This window comes from Eschrichtius robustus, chromosome 11 (assembly GCF_028021215.1).
Source record: "Eschrichtius robustus isolate mEscRob2 chromosome 11, mEscRob2.pri, whole genome shotgun sequence".
In the NCBI taxonomy this organism is placed as follows: Eukaryota; Metazoa; Chordata; class Mammalia; order Artiodactyla; family Eschrichtiidae; genus Eschrichtius; species Eschrichtius robustus.
This window is the reverse complement of record NC_090834.1, coordinates 14,866,742-14,887,446: the sequence shown is the minus strand read 5'-3', so window position 1 is coordinate 14,887,446 and position 20,705 is coordinate 14,866,742. Positions and strand designations below refer to the sequence as shown.

The following is a 20,705-nucleotide window of genomic DNA, read 5'->3' as shown; positions in this document are numbered from 1 at the left end:
CAATGTTTAGGCTAACAGGTTACCCTAGACATGTTATTGTATGATTTAGCCTATGACATATCCAAACCTTTGCGACAAAGAAGCTGGTTAAAAGAAAATTCCACTGTATATAAATAGGATATAACCAAGATCTGAGGTTTACCAGATGGAGTTAGAATCACAGAATGCCAGTGAGTTAGAATGATTGAGATGAAAGCTCTTACTTTTTATTTGAGGAGACTGGGGCCCCAAGAGGAGTGATGGCAGCCAATTCATCCAGCTAGTCCGGGGCAGAGCCGGGCCCAGAACCCATGCCTCCAGCCCCTGCCTACTGCTCTGGTCTGCTGGGATTGGGCAGTGGGCAGGCCAGGGCTGGAGGAGAGGAGCACAGTGAGGGCAGCAGGGAAGGCTGGGCAATGCCTGAGAGTCCTCGGGCAGCCCAGCCGGAGCCAGGAAAGAAGACAAGGCACCTGTAGGAATGCGGGTGACGAGGGCAGTGAGGCGAGGAGAAGAGAAGCACTTCCAGGCTCCTGGGCTCTCCATGACCATCTTTGGAGAATTCCCTGGCAGGCCAGTGGTTAGGACTCCACGCTTCCACTGCAGGGGGCACAGATTCGATTCCTGGTCGGGGAACTAAGATCCTGCAAGCCGCGTGGCACGGCCAAAAACAAAACCAAAAATAAAAGACCACCTTTGGTTGGTCAGATGTCGGGGGGCAGTGCTGGCTTCAGGGAAGGCGAGTAATGGAACCACATCCAGAAAGGGCCTTCAGAAGGCTTGGAGCCCAACTCCTCACTCTCTCAACAGGGGGCAGAGAGATGGTCAGAATAGTCCTTTCTGATTATCCCGGCTGTGCTGTGTGGGTGAGTTTGGTGCAGGTAGGTATCACTGTAGCGTGGATCTGAATGGCCTAAGACCAGGCTAAGGACTGAAAACAGAAAAGGCCCAGGACCAAAAATTATCACAGACAAACTGGTCTGATTTATGGGCAAAGAGGTATATATTCTTTATATTCCTAAGACATTAGTAAGTCTTACTGTTTGGGAGGAAAATAGAGGGCAGGGAGTGTGATCTATTTGTGTTCAGATCTTTTTGGAGACAGGGGCCTGGCTCCAGCAGCCCTTTCAGGCCTCTTTAGCCTCGGATTCTATGAAAGGGCCGTGCGTGCCCACCATGAATGGCACTCTCGGTCCTTATCACACATGCTCAGGAATGAGGCTTGGGGGAGCGGTCAGCACAAACAGATGAGGCCCACCCCCCCGGGCTGGCTTTGGGACGCGCTGTGCTCTTATGAGAACATCAGTGTCCTGATGCCTCCAGGCTGGACAGGCTGGAATGTTCCCCTTGATCTTCTCTGGCACCCCTTCAGCCCCCTGCTCCCCATCCCTGCTGGGGCAGCCAGGCATCCTCGGCACTCAAGCAAACCATCACCTCCACTCACACGCAGCTGCCCTTTTCCTCTCTAAACGGCTCAGCACCTTTTGCTTCCCAACTTAGATGCTTTGGTTCAAAGTTCTCTTGGGGTTTTATGTACAGGAGAAAAAGAAAGCAAAGAACAAAAGGACAGTCATCACCTACTTGACTGCTCTGTCTGGCAGCGCTCCAGAGGGCTTTTCGGGGTCCTTCCTGGCTGAGCCCAGCACTTCTCTCCACCTTCTCTGCACCAGGCTGCTTTCAGGATGGCAAGTATTTGCCCCTCACCTCGTGACCCATGTGACCAATGGCCTGGAACAGAGGCAGGGACCGCACCATGGCCTCAAACCCCCACTGTGTGCCCTACACCCTCTGACCTCGAAGCAAACAGTGACCCAAAGCCATGACCAAGTTTCATCATCTGTTTTTGTAAAATGTAAGGTGATTCTTCTCCATCTTGGCTCCTTCTGGAAGGCTCAAAATTCCCTTTCCTCATAATAGCTGCAAGAAACAGCTGCAGCCTACTGGCCTGTAAAAGCCCCCGTGCAATGCTGCCCCCCAGGCCAGTGTGCCTGAGACCCCAGGTCCATCTGCATGAAGCAGGACCCTGGAGCCAATGGCTGGAGGACATGAACCTCAGGGATGTTCAGGGCTGGAGCTCCTGCGGCTACACAAGCCCAGCCCCACTCACACTGCATACTTCCGGGGGCAGCAGCCTGGACCGCAGTGTGAAAGGGAAGGTGGAGCCAAGACGCGTGAGTCTTTAAGGTGAGTCGACCAGCAATGAGCTTGGCAGTGGGAATAAGCAAGGTGCTGGTGGGAGTTTGGGGGTGGGGACAGAGCTCTGCCGGCGGCACTGGAATCATTCTATGGACACTACAGAAGGAAATGAAAACTCTGGGATGGGAAGCCCATATTTGAAGCCTAGCTTGGGGCCTGGATTGGATATAAGAAATGATAATAATAATCACGATAAACAGCATACAGGTCAGGTGCTATTCTTACTACTTTAAATATTCATTCTCATTTAATCTTTAAAAGTAGCCTATGAAATATGTGTTACCATCAAACCCATTTTAAAGGGAAACAAATTGAGGCAGAGAAAGAGCAGTGCCCTGGTGAGTGAGAGCTGGATCCCAGGCTTCTGCCCAGCTCAGTCTGCCTCCCTGCTGGGGGTAGAAAGGGTAATCTTCCTGCTGTGAGCCCTGGATTCCAGCCCGCCCAGCCCCACATCCCAGGGGAGGGCTCACACCCACTCAGGGGCAAAGGGCCATGATGGGCCACCTGCACTGCTGCTCCCAGAGGGCTTTACCTCCCAAGCAACTGCCACCCTGCTCCTTACTCCTGCCCAGTCCAGTGGGCTTAGGCTGCAAGGCTCAGCCTCCTGAGAGAATCAAACGAACTCTGCAAAGAGGGGGCTCCTGCCTCTGGGTGAACATCTACCAAGCAAGCCCTCTAACATTGTTGGCTTCATACATACTCACGAGAGAAAGAGACAGCAGCATGGACAGTGCCTGCCAGCTCACCCCCAAGAGAGAATTTCTATCCCCTTGTTGGATAGAGAGCTGTACACTGGAGAGGGTGATTTTTTTTGTAACAGATTATGGGATTTATTAGGTCAGAGGTGAGAGCATGGCGTCGGGGGCAGTGGGGGATCAGCCAACTCCCCTGCCTACTTTCCAAGGCTATTATAAACGTCAAGTGAGATAATATATGTGAAGGTTCTTTGTAAACTGTGAAGCTCTGTGATAACAATACCTAATATTTATTAGGCATTCATGGCATGCCAAGTACTGTTCTAAGTGGTTTACATGTACTAACTCATTCAATCCTTACAGTAGTTCTAGGAAATGGCTCTGATTATGATCATTCCCATTATACAGATGGAGAAACTGAGGCCAGAAAGGTTAAGCAAGTTGTCTAAAGTCTTTGCTCCCGAGTCCTCGCTTTTTTTTTTTCTGAATTTTTGAATTTTATTTTATTTATTTTTTTATACAGCAGGTTCTTATTAGTTATCTATTTTATACATATTAGTGTATATATGTCAATCCCAATCTCCCAGTTCATCCCACCACCACCACCACCACCCCGCCACTTTCCCCCCTTGGTGTCCATACGTTTGTTCTCTACATCTGTGCCTCTATTTCTGCCCTGCAAACCGAGTCCTCGCTTTGAACCACTCCACCATCCTGCCTCTCTGCCACCCGGTGGCGTTGGGGCCTTGAACAAGTCACTCTACGTCTCAGAACCTTTGCTTCTGAAACTGTAAAACAGGAATAATAACAGGCATCTCAGGAGCTGTGAGGATTAGATGAACTAGCCTCTGTGCACGGGCAGTTATTTGCCCACACCTTCCCCTCTGGAGGGGAGACAGCTCCACCCCCACTCCAGCGCTATAGGTCTACTGGGGGCTGCCAATCGCAGCCCCTCCCTTGTTGCTAAAAGGACTGGGTTTGAGACTTCGGTATTCCCCCAGGGGCTGTCACATCTTCCGGAAGTAAGGGAAGAAGGGTCAAAGCAGCCAAGCTGTGAAATCTGGGGGTGGGGGGATCTGGCAGGGGGAGTCAGCCAGCAGCGCACAGGTGAAGAGCCCATGGGAGAGAAGCAGTGAGAAGAGATGGGGACAGGGTCCTGGCTGGGTGTGCTCCAGCTCATCTGTCCCCAGCCCAGCGCTGCTCTGCCCATCCCACAGGCTGGCTCTACGAACCGGTAATCCCTGCCTTGCCCCCAAGCAGATGCAGTGTTGTTTGGGTCATTTGCAATGAAGAGATACCGTGTCACAGCCGAGCACTCTGCCTGGTAAATAGCAACTGCTTTTTAAGTATCAATTGTTGATACTATCATCATTCCCCCAACTCTTTCCTCAGCTTCCACCTTTACTATCTAGCTTCTCTTGGGAAATGGGGAAGAGATACAGAGAACACAGCTGGGGAAAGGCCCCAGTTGCCCCCTTTCCCTTCCCAACACAGGTGGGGGACAGGCCTCAGCCCGCAGAGGAAGCAGGCAGAGCAGGGCTCTACAGACGCAAAAGGCTCCCCGGAGCCACTGCCCTCTCCGGCCTCCAGAAAAACAGGCTGCATCACCCAGGGCCACCAACAAGTGGCGTGGGGAGCTCAGATCTGCCTGGGACAGTCAGGGACGGGGCCACATCCTCGCGGCCCAAAGTGGGCGAGCCCCTACCAAGAGACATGGAAGCAAGACAGAGAGGACCTGAGACAGAAGAGGAAAGAAACCCCAGAGGAGGAGAAGCTGAACGGGGAGGGGCCCAAAGAGAAGTGCGAGACAGGCAGGCAAAGGGAAGAGAAAGGAAGAGTCTTCAGGACAGAACGGAGGCTGGCCAAGGGGAGGAGCTCCCAGCAGAAACTGAGCAAGAGATGGACACGGTGGCAAAGCAAGGAGAGGTGGAGACTGCTGAGAAAAGAAATCTGCTTTGGAGAAACATCGAGCAAGGCTCCACGCTGACGCCCTCCCCATGAGGCCCCAGCTGGGCCTCCATCCTTGGCTGCCCCTGTGCCTCCACCATACCCTGCCTGCCCCAGTCACACCGGTGCTCCAAAGAGCAGACAAAGGAAAATGCCCCTGGGCAGGGCGTGGGGAGGAGAGTCAAGGGACAGCTGCGGCTCCTGGGAGAAGACATCTCACCCCGCTCCCTGGCTGCAGGACAGCTGTCCAGTGGAAGACACAGGGTCTCTGCTGTCCAAGCAGCCTGCTGGGCAGGGCCGAGCAGACTTCTGCTAGACTGGGATACTGTGCACCCTGGTCCTCCTGCCTCTTGGATTTAAGGGAGGTTGAGGCAAGATATATCAGGACAGAGACTCTTGTCCTACAGCCCCAGACCCTCGAGTGTACCTGTGGCTGTCGTTAACACAAAGGGGGACGGATGGTGTTGTGTACACTCTACCCAACCCTGCTCCTGCTGCCTGCCCACGGTGGCTGAAGGGGATGATGATGGTGATGGTGGTGATGTTGATAACACCAAACATCTGAAGACACCCGACTCACCAGGCAACTTCACAAGCATTAGCTCAAAGGAACATCACAACTGCAGGCAATGTTGGATATCACTGCCATTTTACAGATTAGAGAAGGTGAGGCTCCGAGTTATGTTACCTCGTCCAAGGCCCCACAGCTAACAATGGCACAGCTGGCATCGGCTCCTAATTCTGTGGATGCCACATGCTAGGCTCTTTCCACTCTTCCTTGCTGCCTCCCTGGCAAACGTGGCAATGCATGGGGACTAAGGGAAGTCAAAATGCTGACCTTGACTCAAGACCAAGCAGGGCTCATCGGACGGGAGTGTTCTTACCCAGGCCAGGGGAGAAAAACCAGGGTGAGAGAATAACCCAAATAAAATTAAATAGTTTTATTTAACTTTGGCATGTATTATGTCATTTTTTTCCCTTTCACAGTTTCCTGCTCAACTCTGTTCTGTCCACTATGACTGATGTGAAGGCTGGGACCCTGGAGCCCCTCAGGAGGCGGGAGGAGGCCTGGCATATCCTTCAGCCATCGCTGGCCCCCGGCTATTTACAGGTCTTCCCGTCACTCCCAGCTGAGCCTCAGCACCAGCACGGGCTCTCTTCTCTCCCTCCCCAGTCTCCCCACAGCAGCTGCTGGGCACCCTGATGCTCTCTGCCTAGCGGAACATCAGTGTATTTACGCGGGGAGCAAGACAGCATCCCAGACCAGCTGTAGGGCATCCTGTCCATTGGAGCTAGGCTCACAGGGGAGGCCAACAGAGCTACCAGCCCAGCAACTGACAGCCTTTCAGAGCAGGCTGCCAAGCTGCAGATCCGCTTCTTCTCTGGTATGGTTCAGAATTAGATTAGGGTGTAGAATTGAAATAAAGACCACCCCTACTCAAAAATATATCCACACCCACAACATTCTCCCAAGGAGAGAGTTCTTAATTCCACCAAACGCTTCGTTTAAAAGGTAAATACTTCCATTCCTAACAGTTATTTATATCTCGGCCTGAGTTATTTAATCAGATTGCTTTCCAAAGAGCTGAGATCCGCCTGCATTTAGGTGGAGAAACTGGTGGAGAAGAGGAGGATAATTTTGGAACAAGGTGTAATTTTGGAAAGAGTGGCATCATTATCCTTCCAGTAACCAAATGAACAAACATTTCTTGATGGCCTACTGCTGCCCAGGACCTTAGTCATCACTGGGGGAGCTGCAGCAACACATTCTCTGCCTCATGGAGCTTACGGTCTTAACTGAGTCCACAGGGTTTCCTCCCCGCCTGCCGAACTCCACATGGTGTCTGCGGCAAAGTCCCAGCCACGCTGACTCCTGTGCTATCTCTATAATCTTCTCTTCCATTGCTCGCTCTAGTTCAGACCCTCATCCTTGCTCCCCTGGGCTGTTGGTAGGCTGATCACTTCTCTCCCAAACTCAAGTGTATCATGGTGCTTCCATAGTCTATTTTTTAAAAAATCAAAACTTTTTATTCTGGCATATAAATACCTCTAAGTCTATCCCTTTTCTACCCTTTCAGTATTTTCTCCCATTACTTTCAGCTAAGATGGTCCACTCCCATCCCCTGCCACGTGTGTTTCGACCTCCAGGCCTTTGTATATTCTGTTCCCTCCACTTAGAACACCCTTCCCTCCCCTGTTTATTCCAGTTCTCAGCTCTGGCTGCACCTCAGGATCACATGGAGAGCTTTTTCATAATAATAATAATGGGGATCAACTATGTCCCATCAAATTCTAAACTCTGGGGGTGTGACCAAGGCATCAGTAATTTTAAGAATCTCCCCACTCATTCTAACGTGTAGCCAAGGTTGAAAAATGCTATCTTTGTCCAACTGCCACTCCAGCCCACGCGCTGACTTCTTTCTCCAGACTAAGAGCACCTGCGACCTGTCATTAGCACTGATTTGCCACACAGCACATTCTGGTTTAATGCTCTCTTTAATAAGGTTCTCCTGCCTGGAAAGTCTCTGGGCTACTCCACAACTTGTAAGACCTGGGGCGGTGCAGACAACCAGCGAGTGCTGGTTGACAGATTGATGTTTGTCTCGAGGAGTGGAAAGCACAGCTCTGATCACCAGGCCCTCGAACTCTGCCGAAGTGAGGGCACTAAATTAAGGGACTGGAAACCCAGCACTGTCAACATCAACAGTGATGAATCATGCTGATGGTATTTACCCTTGATCTGATGTGATAAAAATTGCACTGTACCTTTGTGATGTTCCTCCACCAAACCCATAAGCCCAGTCTAATCACGAGAAAACCATCAGACAAATCCCCATTGAGGGGTATCCTGCGATATACCTGACCGGTCCTCTTCAAAAACTCTCAAGATCATCAAAAACAAGGCAAGTCTGAGAAACTGTCACAGCCAAGAGGACCCTAAGGAGACATAACAACTAAACGGAATGTGGTTATCCGGATGGGGTCCTGCAATAGAAAAAGGACATTAGGGAAAAACTAAAGAAATCTGAATAAAGCATGGTCTTTAGTTAATAATAATATATCAATATTATTTCATCAACTGTAACAAATGTACCACACTAATGTAAGACAGTAATCGGGGAAACTGTGTAGGAGGGTTATATTGGAACTCTCTGTACTCGCTGTTCTGTTTTTCTGTAAATCTAAAATTTTTCTTTAAAAGGTCTATTAAAAATAATTTACTAAATTTTTAATTCATTTGAAACCAAAACAGCTCCCCAGCCCCACCCTATCACCCCCACATCTGCTCACCTTCCTGGCAAGCGGTGTGGAGCCCTGTGCCCCGCTGGTGATGTCTGATGTTTCTGTAATAGGGGCCGGGCTTCTGTGGTTCAGACCAGAGCCAAAATCCAGCAAAGGCTTTTAAAGCTGCCTTTGAAAACAAGTGCTTTGGGTCCAACCAGAGTTTGCTGATGGATCTGTGGCCTTCAGAGGAACATGCAACGTGTTCCCTTGATTTGCATGTTAAATGCTCATCAAATAAGCATTAAACATAAATTATTCTCTTTACTAGCCTAACTATAAAATTCCAGAGAAGGGCTGAAGAGCAGAGAGAAGTCAAAGCCTAGGACTCAGGAGAGAGCAGAGGGTGGTGACATTCTAATAGGCCGAGGGGCTCACAGTGGCTGCTGTCACTTTACTGAATTCCCTGCACTGCCCCAGGGCAGCTGGACCTCCTTACAAGCAGGGCTGGGCCTCTGGCCCCGATCATCGCTGCTGACACCCACCAAGGTGGCCCCTTCCTACCAGGCCCCTCTCATCACAGGGCCCTCAGGCCTGGCAGGGCCTCCTTGCATAGCCCCATCCCTGGGTCTGCCCCACCGTCCTTCCTTCAGGGAGGAGGGCACCCCACAGCTGGGAGGCTGGAGGCTGGGCCCGCCGGTCCCCATGACTCAAAGCTCTTCCCATTCCGTGAGCCCAGACCCAATCCAGCCCGGCTGCACAGGGGGCGTGGGAGGGACAAAACTCCTTTATCACGTACAGAGAACTTACTATTTTAACTCGGAGGCACCTTTTTCTTTAATGTGGGATTACTTCTGAGGCAAAGGAAGAAAAGACCTGACCACAAAAAGAAATAAGACCCTTTCCTTAGAAGCGGACACACCGAATTCACAAATCACAAACACAGGCCTGGTTTCTAAAAAGATTCCCTGGAGAGACCTGAAGCTGGCCCACCAGCAGGGTCATAGGGCCTTGCTTCCCCCCTCCCCCATCACTGCCGACTATGACAGTCTTTGCAGCGCCATCCCAGACATCACCCTGTGGGCTTCTCCCAACAGCCCTCAGAGGCAGGCACATAGGGCAGCGTTGTGCGGCCAACCCCGGCACAGGCCGGTGATACAGCTGTCCAGAATGAGTAAGGGAGCGGGACTAGGCCTGCCACCTGCCAGCCCAGGGGCCCCACGCCCCTGACCCCCAAGGGATCTCAGTCCCATTCCAGGGAGTCTGGATGGTGGACAGCCTACTGACAAAGGCCCATTCAAGAGAGGCCAGACGAACAGTCCCAGCTGCAGAAACAGAAACTCGGAGCAGCGGCCAGAGGCCCAGGGGCCAGGCCCGAGTAGCCCTGCCCACAGCCAGACCACAGTACCTGCCCCTTCCAGCCTCTGCTCAACAGCCCACCTCCTTTGAAAGCAGAGCTCTGGGCGGCGCGTTTGAACCTACAGGGCACTTTGTCTATGCTCACGTTGTCTTGCTTGAGGGTAGAAATGACACAGGGATGCACCCTGACCCATGGGCCTGCATACTTGGAAACCTGCCCGACCTGGTCCCGTCACATGCGTGGAGGTTTACCCGACCTTGTTTGTCTCTGCTTCGGGAAATGCACTGTCCCCTCCCTCCTGCCACATGCCTCATTGCCCCAATTCCCACAGAGCCAAGGCCCATGCCTCTCTCCAGGTACCACCATCACGACCATGTGTGTCTCCCCCATCAGACTGTGAGCTCCTTGGAAGCAGAGGCACATTCTACGCATCTCTGAATCTCCAACACTTTGCACAGTAGCTGCTCAGTAAATGCCCGTGACTGAATGAATGGATTCTTCAGCATCATTATGCCTTTAGTCATAATCCAATCTAAGCCCAGAACAACCTGAGGATCTGTGTGGAATTTTAAAGGAATTTTAAAACTTTCTCAGTGCTCCCCTACCCCCCCCCCCCGCCACCTCCTCCAGCCGGCTCTCCAGGTCTCCATCAAGGCCCAGTCACCAAAACGCTGTGATGAATCAGCTTCCTTCCATTGCCTTCAGCCCTTAAACACCTCCAGACCTCCGATAGGGTCTGACTCTTAGTTTTCAGATTCTACCAAAGGAACAGGCAGACTGAAATGACACATGGGCATAAAGAAGTGTACCCCTCAGGTATGTGTGGTGGGCACCTGGGTAGGAGTGACAGTGGGAGAGAGCTTAGAGGGACAAGTGGGCTTTCACCATGCCCTGGTGGGTGAGCACTTTTTCCCACATATGTTCAGTTCAAAGATGCTCTCTGGGCTTTCTCCACGTCTGACACTGTGCCAGGCCCTGTCTGGGGCAAAAAACAGACCTTGCCTTTGAAGAGGTAGGAGCGGGTATGGGGGACAGGCGAGGACATAAGTAGATAAATGAAGGCTCAGTAGGCGTGTACTCTAAGAGAAGAATCAACAGAGCATTTCAGGGGTACCAGGAAGAGGAAAGCTTGTCTGTTTACTGGGAATTAGGAAAAGCTATTTGAAAGAATGAGCACTGGAGAGGAGCCTCAAAGGATGCTATAACAACAACAATGTCATTCTAATAATAACCATGTGTCATTACTATTACTATTGTTATTATTATAGCAGCTAGTATCTACTGGGTGTTTACCATATGCTAGGCACCAAGAAGCACTTGACATTGCTTACCCCTGCTCAATCCTCATGCCCATTTGACAGATAAGGAAACTGAGGCTTAGAAGAGTTGAGAAAACTAGGAAGCGTCAGCACCCAGATTAGACCCCAAGTCTGTGCGTCTCCAAAGGCCGCTACCCCCTACTCAGCAGGCTGGAGTGAGACAGCTCATTCCTGTTGGGGCCTGAGTGGAGGCAGAGCGTAGGAAGTACAAGGCTCAGGATGACCATCTGGAGAAGGTGCCTGGAGAGATAGCTGCAGCCGAGTTCCTGAGAGCCTCGAGGGCCAGTGCCAGGCACCTATCCTCATTAATAGGCAATGGAGGGCTTCCCTTCCCTGGTGGCACAGTGGTTGGGAGTCCGCCTGCCAGTGCGGGGGACACCGGATCGATCCCTGGTCTGGGAGGATCCCACATGCCACGGAACAACTAAGCCCGTGCGCCACAACTACCGAGCCTGCGCTCTGGAGCCCGCGAGCCACAACTACTGGAGCCCGCGTGCCTACAGTCCGTGCTCCGCAACAAGAGAAGCCACCGCGGTGAGAAGCCCATGCACCGCAACGAAGATCCAGTGCAGCCAAAGATAAATAAATAAAACAAATAAATTTTTTTTTTAATTAAAAAAAAAAAAGGGCAATGGAGAGGTCGGACATATGGGCCCACAAGATCAGTGGTAAAAGGATGGGGGCTGAGAAAGTGGAAGGGAAGAGGTGGTCACAATGGTCTGGGTGAGAGACTGCACCGGGGTGAGGTGAGGGGGTGCCCGGGAACCTGTGAGCTTACGCCTGTGTGTTAGGTATGGAGATTATGTATGCGTGAGGAGGGGAGAGTGTGTGCCAGTGTGAGCCACACACGAGCAAGTGTGGGGCCCTGCTTGTTGAAGAAGGACATGGCAGGGCCTTCCCGGTGGGAGGTGCGGGTGAGGTCAGCTGGGGAGAGAGGGAGGGACAGGGCTAATGGACAGATCTACCGGAGCAGGAGGGCTCCGGTGAATGAAAACATCATCTGACTTTCTCACAGCTCTGTGGGTCCTGGGAAGCCCAGAGGGCCTGGCATAGGGGAGGGACTCAGTTAACATTTGTTCAAGGGATGGCTTGTATGAATTTAAGACCTCGCCTCTTGTCCCTTCCCAGGCCTGGCTTTGCCCTCCAGCTGCATGGGGGGCACTGTCATTCCAACTAGATCCTCCCTCATCCCTGGCTTCAAATCAGATCTTCTGAGCTCAGCAGCCACCTTCCCATGGTCCCGGCCTGGTTCCCAGGGCCCCAGCCCCGCTCCCGAGCCTCCAGCTCCCCCGCGCATCTTTGTAACAAGTGTGTTCCTGTGTGAGCTCCAAGCTGACTTCATACTTTCCCAGGTCAGAGGGCCCCTCCTCCTTCCCATTCCAGAGCAGAGAAGATGCTGCCAAATTGGTTCCAAGCTTTTGTCTTGGCCAGAGACACCCTGCTTCTCATTAGAGACAGAAAACCCTGATCGGCACCTCCCGTCATGCTCTCCAGCTGGTCCAAGGCTCTCCGTCCAGAGGATTCATAGACCCACCAAAATGATGGCCCTGGACCTCATCCTCTCCAGAGACCACATCTCCCAAGACTCCATCCAGCCCCAGTTTTCATCCTGGCAGAAGAGACCAGGTGGACATGGTGTCCAGGGGGACCGGCTACTGAAAAAGCCCGGTCTGAGCTTTCCTGAGCATCTCCCGGCCCACAGGGTGAAATGGGAGGCCTTCTCCGGAGCGACCAGAGACCAGCCCCTTTCCTGCTCAGCTCAGCTACAACCCTGTGTTATGAAATCATGAGTATAGTTTGGCACCTGGAGAGAAAAGGGATCTCTTTCAAGACTGTACAATCTATAAAAATTAGGAGGCAGAAATGCCTTAGAAATCATGAAATCCAGCCCCTCTGCTGATGGATGTGGAAACAGAGGTCTAAAATCGTGGCGGCTTTCAGTTGCTTGAGATCAGTCTAAACCATTTCTGACTTTCGCCAGAAACCCAGTTTGCATCCAAAAGGATATCTGTGGGATGAATGCACTTCCCCTTGGAGCACAGCCAGGACTACAGCCTGGGTCTGTGTCTCCAGGTTCATAGCCTTTCTGCTACAGGCTCTCTGCCTCCAGGGGCTGTGCCCGTTATGACTGGTTTGCTTCCTCCAGGGTGTTCAGGCAGAAGCTGGTGGGTGATTTGTCAGACAGTGAGTCCTGGGGGCTGCCTGGCACAGTGTGCCATCCAGATGGCAGCCAGCTAGGTCCAACAGGGCTGGGCTCTGACTTATGGAGGATCTGGTGGGCTGGCTTCCCTATGGCTGTGGGGAGTTTCCAGGGTCTAGGGAACTGCTCCTCCTTCCCCCCACTCCTGGCCACATTCTCCCGGAAAATAGGATGAAGCAGGCTCCCCACCCACTAGGGCACCCACACTTTGCAAGGGATCCTGGTCCCCAGAGGATTGCTGGCAATAAAGAAAAGAAGGCAAGTGATGTGGCACAGGAAGTATGGGCGTCACAAATCCTGGCTGAAGAGTCAGAGGCCTCAGCCACAGCTGGGTGTGTGACCCCGAGCCTCAGTTTCCCCATCTACACGATGTCCTGATTGGATGTTCCCCTTCCGGCTCTGAGAAATCTAGGACTCTGAGGTCAGGGACTGTGTGTCTTCCTTCTCACCCTCATGACCCTAGCAATGAACACATTGTAAGTACTTAAAACAATTCCTTGAATAATTGAATGAAATGGGGCCTAAGTCAGTCCAGAGATCACAAGGCAGCCAGGAAGGAGACCCTTGCCTCCGGTGTCTACCACGAGACCCCTAGAGAAGCGACAGGTCTTAGAAAAGCCCTGGCAATCCAGGAGTCCTCTGCAAACCCGCTTCCTCTCCTAGATGCACAGATGTGGCTGGCGGAGCCAAGGAGAAAGCAGGAAAGTGTACCTGGGGGAGGGAGGATAGCCTGGACCTCCTCCCCGCCATCACCCTACCTACACTTTCTAAACTCACCTGGCTCCTCTCTTTCTGGCTCCCCTCTCCTCCCAGCCCCCATCCAGGCTTTGTCTCCTCTCCCTGCCCTCCCCGCTCTCCGAACACAGTCACAACCTTTCCTCCCTCCTCTGTGGAGGCTCAGAGCCTTCTGCTGGTCCCAGAGCTGCCTGATCCTCTGCTAGGCAGGAAGACTCAGCGGCAGAGTCCAGACTCCTAGGAGGGGCCAGGAGCCTCAGGCTTTCTCAGGGTCAAGACAGGTAGAAAGCTGCCACGGAGAGATTTAAATTCTGGTCCATGCCCAGCCTCTTGCATCTAGCACCTAGGAGAGGGGCTGCCCTCTGAAGGAATCTGGAAGTGCATTTCTCTCCACTTTCTTCTGCAGGGTTCTTGGGGAGGTGTTTCCTTCTGGCCTTTTTGAGCCTTCCCCTACATGCTACTTGGCATAGAGCTAGGAAACTGCCCTCTCTCTTCCAGCCAGAGACCTATTGCGAAGAAGTACCGCCTGTGTGTTGGGGAAGCAATGGGATGTTATTGCTGGTATGTGTGAAAACACACACAGTGCGATGACAGGGTGTACGTGTGTCATTGGGGGTGGTGTGTTGTGGTGTGGTATATGTATGGTGTATTTGGCGTGTTATGTGGTGTACGTGTGGTATGATATATGTGTGTGTAGTGTGTTGATGCAGTGTGTGTGACAAGTAGGATGTGCGGTATGTGTGTGAGTGTATAGGTGGTGTGGCAAGTGTGCATATGTTTGGGGTGTGTTTGTGACGTGTACTGTGTGTTGGGGGGCCTGGATGGGGTAGGGGCCACGTCATTTTGAGCTGGGAGCTAGCTAGCTCTCCAGGGTCTCCTACTCTGAGAAGTCAGGGATAACCAGTATCTAGGCAACCATGTTGGGGGGAGGGGAGGCGATATGGAGGTAAAGAATGGGCAGGAAAAGGAGGGAGGCTGAGAATTGAAGAGGGGTTTCCATGGCAACTACCGGGCAGGTCACGTGAAAAAGGCTAAGTTGCGGAAACAGATATACATATCCACACATACACAATATGAGGGTACTGGGCCCTCACAGTGGGATCCTTCCACAGAGGACATGGGCTGCCCACTGATCCATCTCCAAACCTGGAAATCTGGGCCCAGCCAGAGAGCACAACGCCAAGAAGACAAAGCAAGTGGAGACAGAGGCCACATTTGTGGCGAGAAGCCCCGGCAGCCACAGCCTGCCGTGCCTGGAGGTGGGCAGCAGGGGCCTAGCCAGGCCCATTGCTCCAGTGTGGCTGATCCCTGCTCCCACCATCGGGTGCTTCCTTCACCAGCCACCACTTGTAAGAGCCCAGAAGCGAGCGCCAGTAGCCCCAGGCGGCCCTTCCAAGTATCCACGGAAGCCCAAGAGACACAATGGGGAAGGCTGTGCCAGGGCCAGCCCTGCTGGGGAAAGAGGGCTGGGCACCAGGAAAGGAGGGAATGGGGGGTGGGGGTGGTCAGCCCCCCTGGAAGAAGCTAGGACTGGTTAGACAAGAGGAGAGGAAAATTGATGCAGACGCTCTCATGAACCCCACGCCCTGGAATCAGCCTTCCTTACCTGCCCCCACTCCCAGTGCCCACTGCCCAGCCCCAGCTCTCCCTGTCCCCCAAGCACGGAGCCGGCAAGTTCCATTTTGTATGGCTCACGTGTGCACACACACAGCCGGCCCCCTCCCTGTCTTCACCTCCGCACACTCCACTTAAGAGTCCAAGCTTCCAAGTAACAAAGGAAAACCCCCTGGACACAGCGGAGAGCAGCCCTTTCCCCTTCTCCCAAAACCGTAGCCCCAAGCTCCAGGCAGGCGGCAAGCGCCTTTCCAGAACACCTTCACTCCCACCGCCACGGCCTGCCTCCCCTCGGCAGCTCCTCTTCTCTTCCGACGACCACCTCCGGGTTTCCATCCCCTACCCGGTTTCCGCGGCCCAGGCGGCAGCTGCCCGGCGAGGACCGCTCACACCCACCGAAACAAACCAACCCTGGCAGCATCCCGGCGCTCCGCGATCGGTCCCCACCCCAGCCTCTCTCCCTCTCCAGAAGAAGAACCCAACTTTGCCACCACCGCAGCCCCTTACCTGCACGGCGCGGTCCCCTCCGAGACAATCCCAGGAGGGTGCGCGGAGTCCGGAGGAGCCTGGGAGCGGCGGGGCTGGGGGCAGGGCTGTGGGCGAGGCTTTCGCTTTTTTCCCGCCTCCCCTGCTGGGAAGGGTTGGGGCTTGTTGGAGAGGCGCGTCCTGCAGGGGTGGGGAGTGGTGGGCGGGAGCTCAGCCGGGGCTGGGCTCCGGGGACCGCGAGGTCAGTGTCCGCCGACCTCCGGTTGGCGTCCGCGCGCAGACCCTCTCCTGCTCGCCGCGCGCCGCCGGCTCCTCGGAGCGCGCCGCCGCTGCTCCCGGGTGCGGGCGAGATTCTTTTTCAAAGCGCAGGCCGCTCCGAGAAGCAACAGGAGACCGCCGCCGGGGGGGCGGGCCAGCGCCGGCGCGCATCCGCCGCCAGCTGTGGCTTTTCGGTTTTCCTCTGCTGAGGGTGGGGAGGGAGCGAGACAAACACGAAGACAGAGCTAGTGTCTCTCCGAAATAGTAAACTCGGGGAGGGGAGGAGGGGGGACGGAAAAATACGAGAAAATAACCCAGCACCAGACACAGCAACCCACGTTAATTGGAAGTCTTGACAATTAAGTGGGATGCGCACCTAAAGCATGAATGGCTGTGTCGTGGGCGCGCGAGCCGGTTCTGGCCGGAGTTGTCATTTTCAGCAAGAGCCAGGGGGGCTGCTGAGGGCGGGGGCAAGCTGGAACCACAGATTTGCTCCCCAGATCCCCCTCATCAGGGCCCCTCGTCCTGCTCCTGGCGGGTCACAGTACCGCCCCCTCCCCAGTCCACTCCTCAGGTCCAAATTCGAGACGACAAACTGAATGAGAAGATTTAAATCCTAGCTCCGCAACTGCACCTGTGATGTGACCTTGAGCACAGCACTGAAGGGAACTCTTGAGCCTCGGTTTCCTTCCATGTGAAACGGCGGTGAGAACACTGACCCCCCGGGAGCTGAGCTCAGAGTGAGCGCTCCGTAAGCCGGCAGTCGCTGTGCGGAGCAGGGCCTGTAGCAAGGGCCCGAGGCCAGCCACTGGCAGAAACCACGGACACAGCAAGGGCTGGCCACTCGGTTGGTAGCCAGGAAGCCATGCTGCCGGCCATGAGGCTGCCCAGCCTGAGCCAGGAGGGGGATCGACAGGATTGGGGGTGGGGGAGAGGGGGCCGGTTCCTGAGAGAGGCTGTAACTGTCCAAGCCCGAGAGGAGCCGCAGGGACTTCCTTACAGACCCCGAACCCTAGTACGATGGGTACTGCCAGGAAGAGACCCAGCCCTACCTCAACACCCCAAGCCCTGGCCCTCAGTTTTCTCATTTGTGAAATGAAGGACATGGGCTAGATAATCCAGAGGCCCCTTCCAGCTCGAACCCTTGATTGAATTATTTTAATAAATGGTCCAGTCTCAAAACCCCAAAGCAGGAAATATACATGGATTCCAGAAGTCTTCGCACAGATGTGGAAGCCATAAATGGCTACTGAGAAAGAGTGGGGAACCCTCGAGAGGACAGTTTGGACTCCATGAACACAGAACCTTGGACAGAGTGGACGTCTCTCTGGCCCAGTCCCGAAGTTCCGTGGGTGCCTTTGAAAATCACTCGCTAGGCACATGTCCTTGGGCAAGTAGATTAGTCCCTCGCAGACGCCCTTGAGGGCTGCCGGCCAGCATCTCACTGTGTTGCCTCTTAGAGTTCCTCCCGGTGAGGACACTTCAAACCCAGGTCTGCAAGTCTGTTTGAGAGAGACAGGCCAGGGGTCAGAACTCCAAAGCCGAGTCACCTGTTAGTACCAGCCCTTGTCTTGCCAGAGAATTCCAAGGTGTTTAGCCAAATTACTCAGATGCCCCCCTTAGCAGTGAAAGGCCGCAAAGGGGCAGCAGGAGCTACATTCACGTGCGGAAGGACCTTGGCTTGCCCCTCAAATGTGCTTCTTCCCAGTGCATCCAGAGGCACAGCTAAGGGAGTTTGGGGTGACACAGCTGTGAAGTCACACACAAGTTTGTTCTAGCGGGAGTCCTGGCTCCCTTCTAGGGGAGGAATAAACACATCTAGCCCCTATGAAACATGTGGGCGTCAGCAAAAAAGGTCACCAGCTGCCTCATTCTTTCAACACATTTATTGGCATGAGGAGCTACTGGGCAGTGAGCCCTGGGCCAAGCTCCAGGCTCCACAGTGAAAGGAAAGTCATGGTCCCTTAGAGCTAATTGGCGAGACAGAGATTGATCAAATAATCCCATGGACAAGTGTGTCATTAAAACAGGATTCAGAGCCCTGAGGATGTAACGTCTGAGAAGCGAGCTGAAGGGTCAGGAGGTGTTAAGGAGATGAGGTGAAGGAGCCAGGAATTGGAGTGACAGGCAGGGCTGGGAAATGATTCTGACCCGGGAGGAAGCCAGATGCGCAAAGGCCCTGAGGCAGAAGGAGCATGGCGTGAAAGGAGCCGCAGTGGCTCTGGAGCAGAGGAGACAGGCTGGAGAAGGAAGCAGATGCCAGACCAGGCAGACCTGGTGGTTCCTGGGTGAGTCCAGGTTTTATTCTCCCGACAATGGGAAGCCACTGAAGGGCATTAAGAAAACTACTGCAAGCAAGAATTGGGGAGTTGCTGGTTCCATAGTGTGGGGGACCCTACAGTCAAGGATCAGGAGCTGTCAGGAGAGCAGTGCTCATATGAAGCTGAGAAATCGGCTTGGATCCCAACTGAAGGGAAGCCTGCTTCTCTAGAGGCCAAGGAGCAAAGAGAGAGAGCTGGGGTAGGGGTGCCCAGCCACAGTGGGCATAGGGCGCGAAAGCACAGAAACCATTTCTAAAACCCTCCCCACTCTCACCCCCCCATGCCCAGAATAAGATCCATGCCAAGACGTAGGGTTTGGAAGGATAGTGTAATTGTTGGGAGCTTAAGGGACTTGTGCTGAGCGAAGTATCTTGCAACTGTGCAGCTAAAACTCCATCTGGATAACACTTGCCCCAGTTCCCTTGTACTGTGGCAAAAACAGACCTGCAATAAGTCAGTACCCAGGTCACACAGCTACGGACAGGAAGAAGAGGGCCTGCAGGGAAAATTAAAGGGGCAAGACCAGGAGTCACCCGAGGAGACCTTGCCCCTCCTAGCAGTTCCTAGTAGAAACAGCAAGCTTTGGGTGCTGTTTCATCCTTGGGTGCAGACTGCAGAAGCAGAGCAGACCTTGCCCACCAATTGCTACCTTGGGTCCATTCGTACTCATTTTACTTTGCAGGGATTTGAAAGCGTGTTCTCTCCCACCCTCGGGCGAATGCTAAGCCCCTCGCTGAATGAGCTCTGCTCACTTCGAAAGCACTCCTTGGTCCTGATCCCTTCCTCCCTTCCTGATCTTTCTTTCTCAAACTCCTTGGCTTCTCCCTCAACCAGTTGTGTTGGGCCCTTTGTCCTCTACTCTGCATAGTTCCTGGACAGTCCAATCCACAATCATGGTTTTGCCACCCACTTAGGGCTGATGACCCCATGCTCTCCAGCCTGGTCCTTACCCTGGAGACCCAGACGAGTAATCTCCAGGGGCTCAGCAGTGCCCATACTGAATCCATCATCTGACCCCGCAAAGCTGACTCTCCTCCCACATCTTCCTTGAATTTGGAAATGGCACTGCTCCAACTCAGTTATTCATCCAGAAAAGTGTGTACCGTCCTCATGCCTCTCCCCCCACTGCTTCTGTTCTAGGTACCAGCCTCCCGCTGGTGCCTCTGCCTCAGTCTCCCCACCCCACAGTAACTCTTGTTTGGTAATAATTTTCCGCAACACAGATGTGATTCAAACCTTCCAAGGCTCCCTATTTTCTACAAGTTAAAATCCAACTTCTTAAAATCCAACATTCAGTCTTTACCACCTGACACCCACCTACCTTTTCTGCTTCATCTCCGACCCATTCTCTGCCCTGCCTTCCCCATCTCATCACTCTGGTCACCCCAGTCCTTGCAAACGCTGTCCCCCAGCTCAAGAGGGCCACTCACAATTATCCAAATACATTGCCTGCTTTCCCACCCCCAAACTTTTGCTCATATAATCCTCTCTGCTTAAGATATCCTCTCCCTCCCTTCTCTACTTACATGAATCATACCTACCATGCAAAGTGAAATTCAGATATCACCTTATTGAAATTAAAGCTGTTTTGTCCACACTGTCATGAACTGCACTGCATCTCTTCATCTGTGCTTGTACATATCATCGTCTGAATTTTACTGTGTTTAATTGCATGTGTGTGTGGCCCAAGTAGAATGGGAACTCCTTGGGATCAGCCAGGCATCTTACTCCATTTATACGCCCTAGTGTCTTGCATGGTGACTCACTTACAACTGGTTGAATTTAAGTGAATTGCAGCTCACAAGACTCTACATGATCCTGCCTCAGCCCACCTCTCCAGGTGCATTCCGAACACCTTCTTCCATGCCCTCTCTCCAGCCAGCAACCTCTCAGCTTAACCAAAGGGTCTTCAGAACTGGTTCCCTGGGCACGGGTACCCTGGGCCCAGACCACGCCAGTGAGATGCAGCTGCTTTGTTCTCTCTTCCCAAGATGAAGGGGTGAGGAAGCTGGTGCTATTGAGGCCCCAGGCAGAGGAGAGAAGTGTTCCCAGGCCAGACTGCCTGGAGGGGAGGAGCAGGCAGCCCTGACACTGACATTGGGGGTTGAAAAGCAGGACTTCTCTGACTGTGGGTGGAGCACTAGGGACTGGGTAGGATGGCAGACACCACTGGTTCCCTAGACCAGGTCCGTTCTCTTCTTTTTCCCTTCTTTTTCTTTCCCTTAGAATGTAATTTATTATTTGATTTTAGTTAATTCACTTAATTCTTCATTTCCTCATCAATGAACTCTCTTTTTTATTAATTGGAGGATAGTTGATTTACAATGTTGTGTTAGTTTCAGGGGTACAGCAAAGTGAATCAGTTATACATATACC

At 53.1% G+C, this 20,705-nt stretch overlaps 1 protein-coding gene across 3 annotated transcripts in view; it reads right to left on the bottom strand.

Annotated features, from left to right (window-relative positions):
• FXYD6 (FXYD domain containing ion transport regulator 6) overlaps nt 1-16,087 on the bottom strand; it is a 32,658-nt gene extending 16,571 nt beyond the window's left edge. The window contains exon 1 of one of the 3 annotated variants that reach the window (XM_068554381.1): nt 15,772-16,087. The gene's annotated coding sequence lies outside the window, so the exon portion shown is untranslated. The remainder of the gene's footprint in view (nt 1-15,771) is intronic. The other 2 variants (XM_068554380.1, XM_068554378.1) reach the window with 2 other exon arrangements.
• Nucleotides 16,088-20,705: the final 4,618 nt, after the last annotated feature.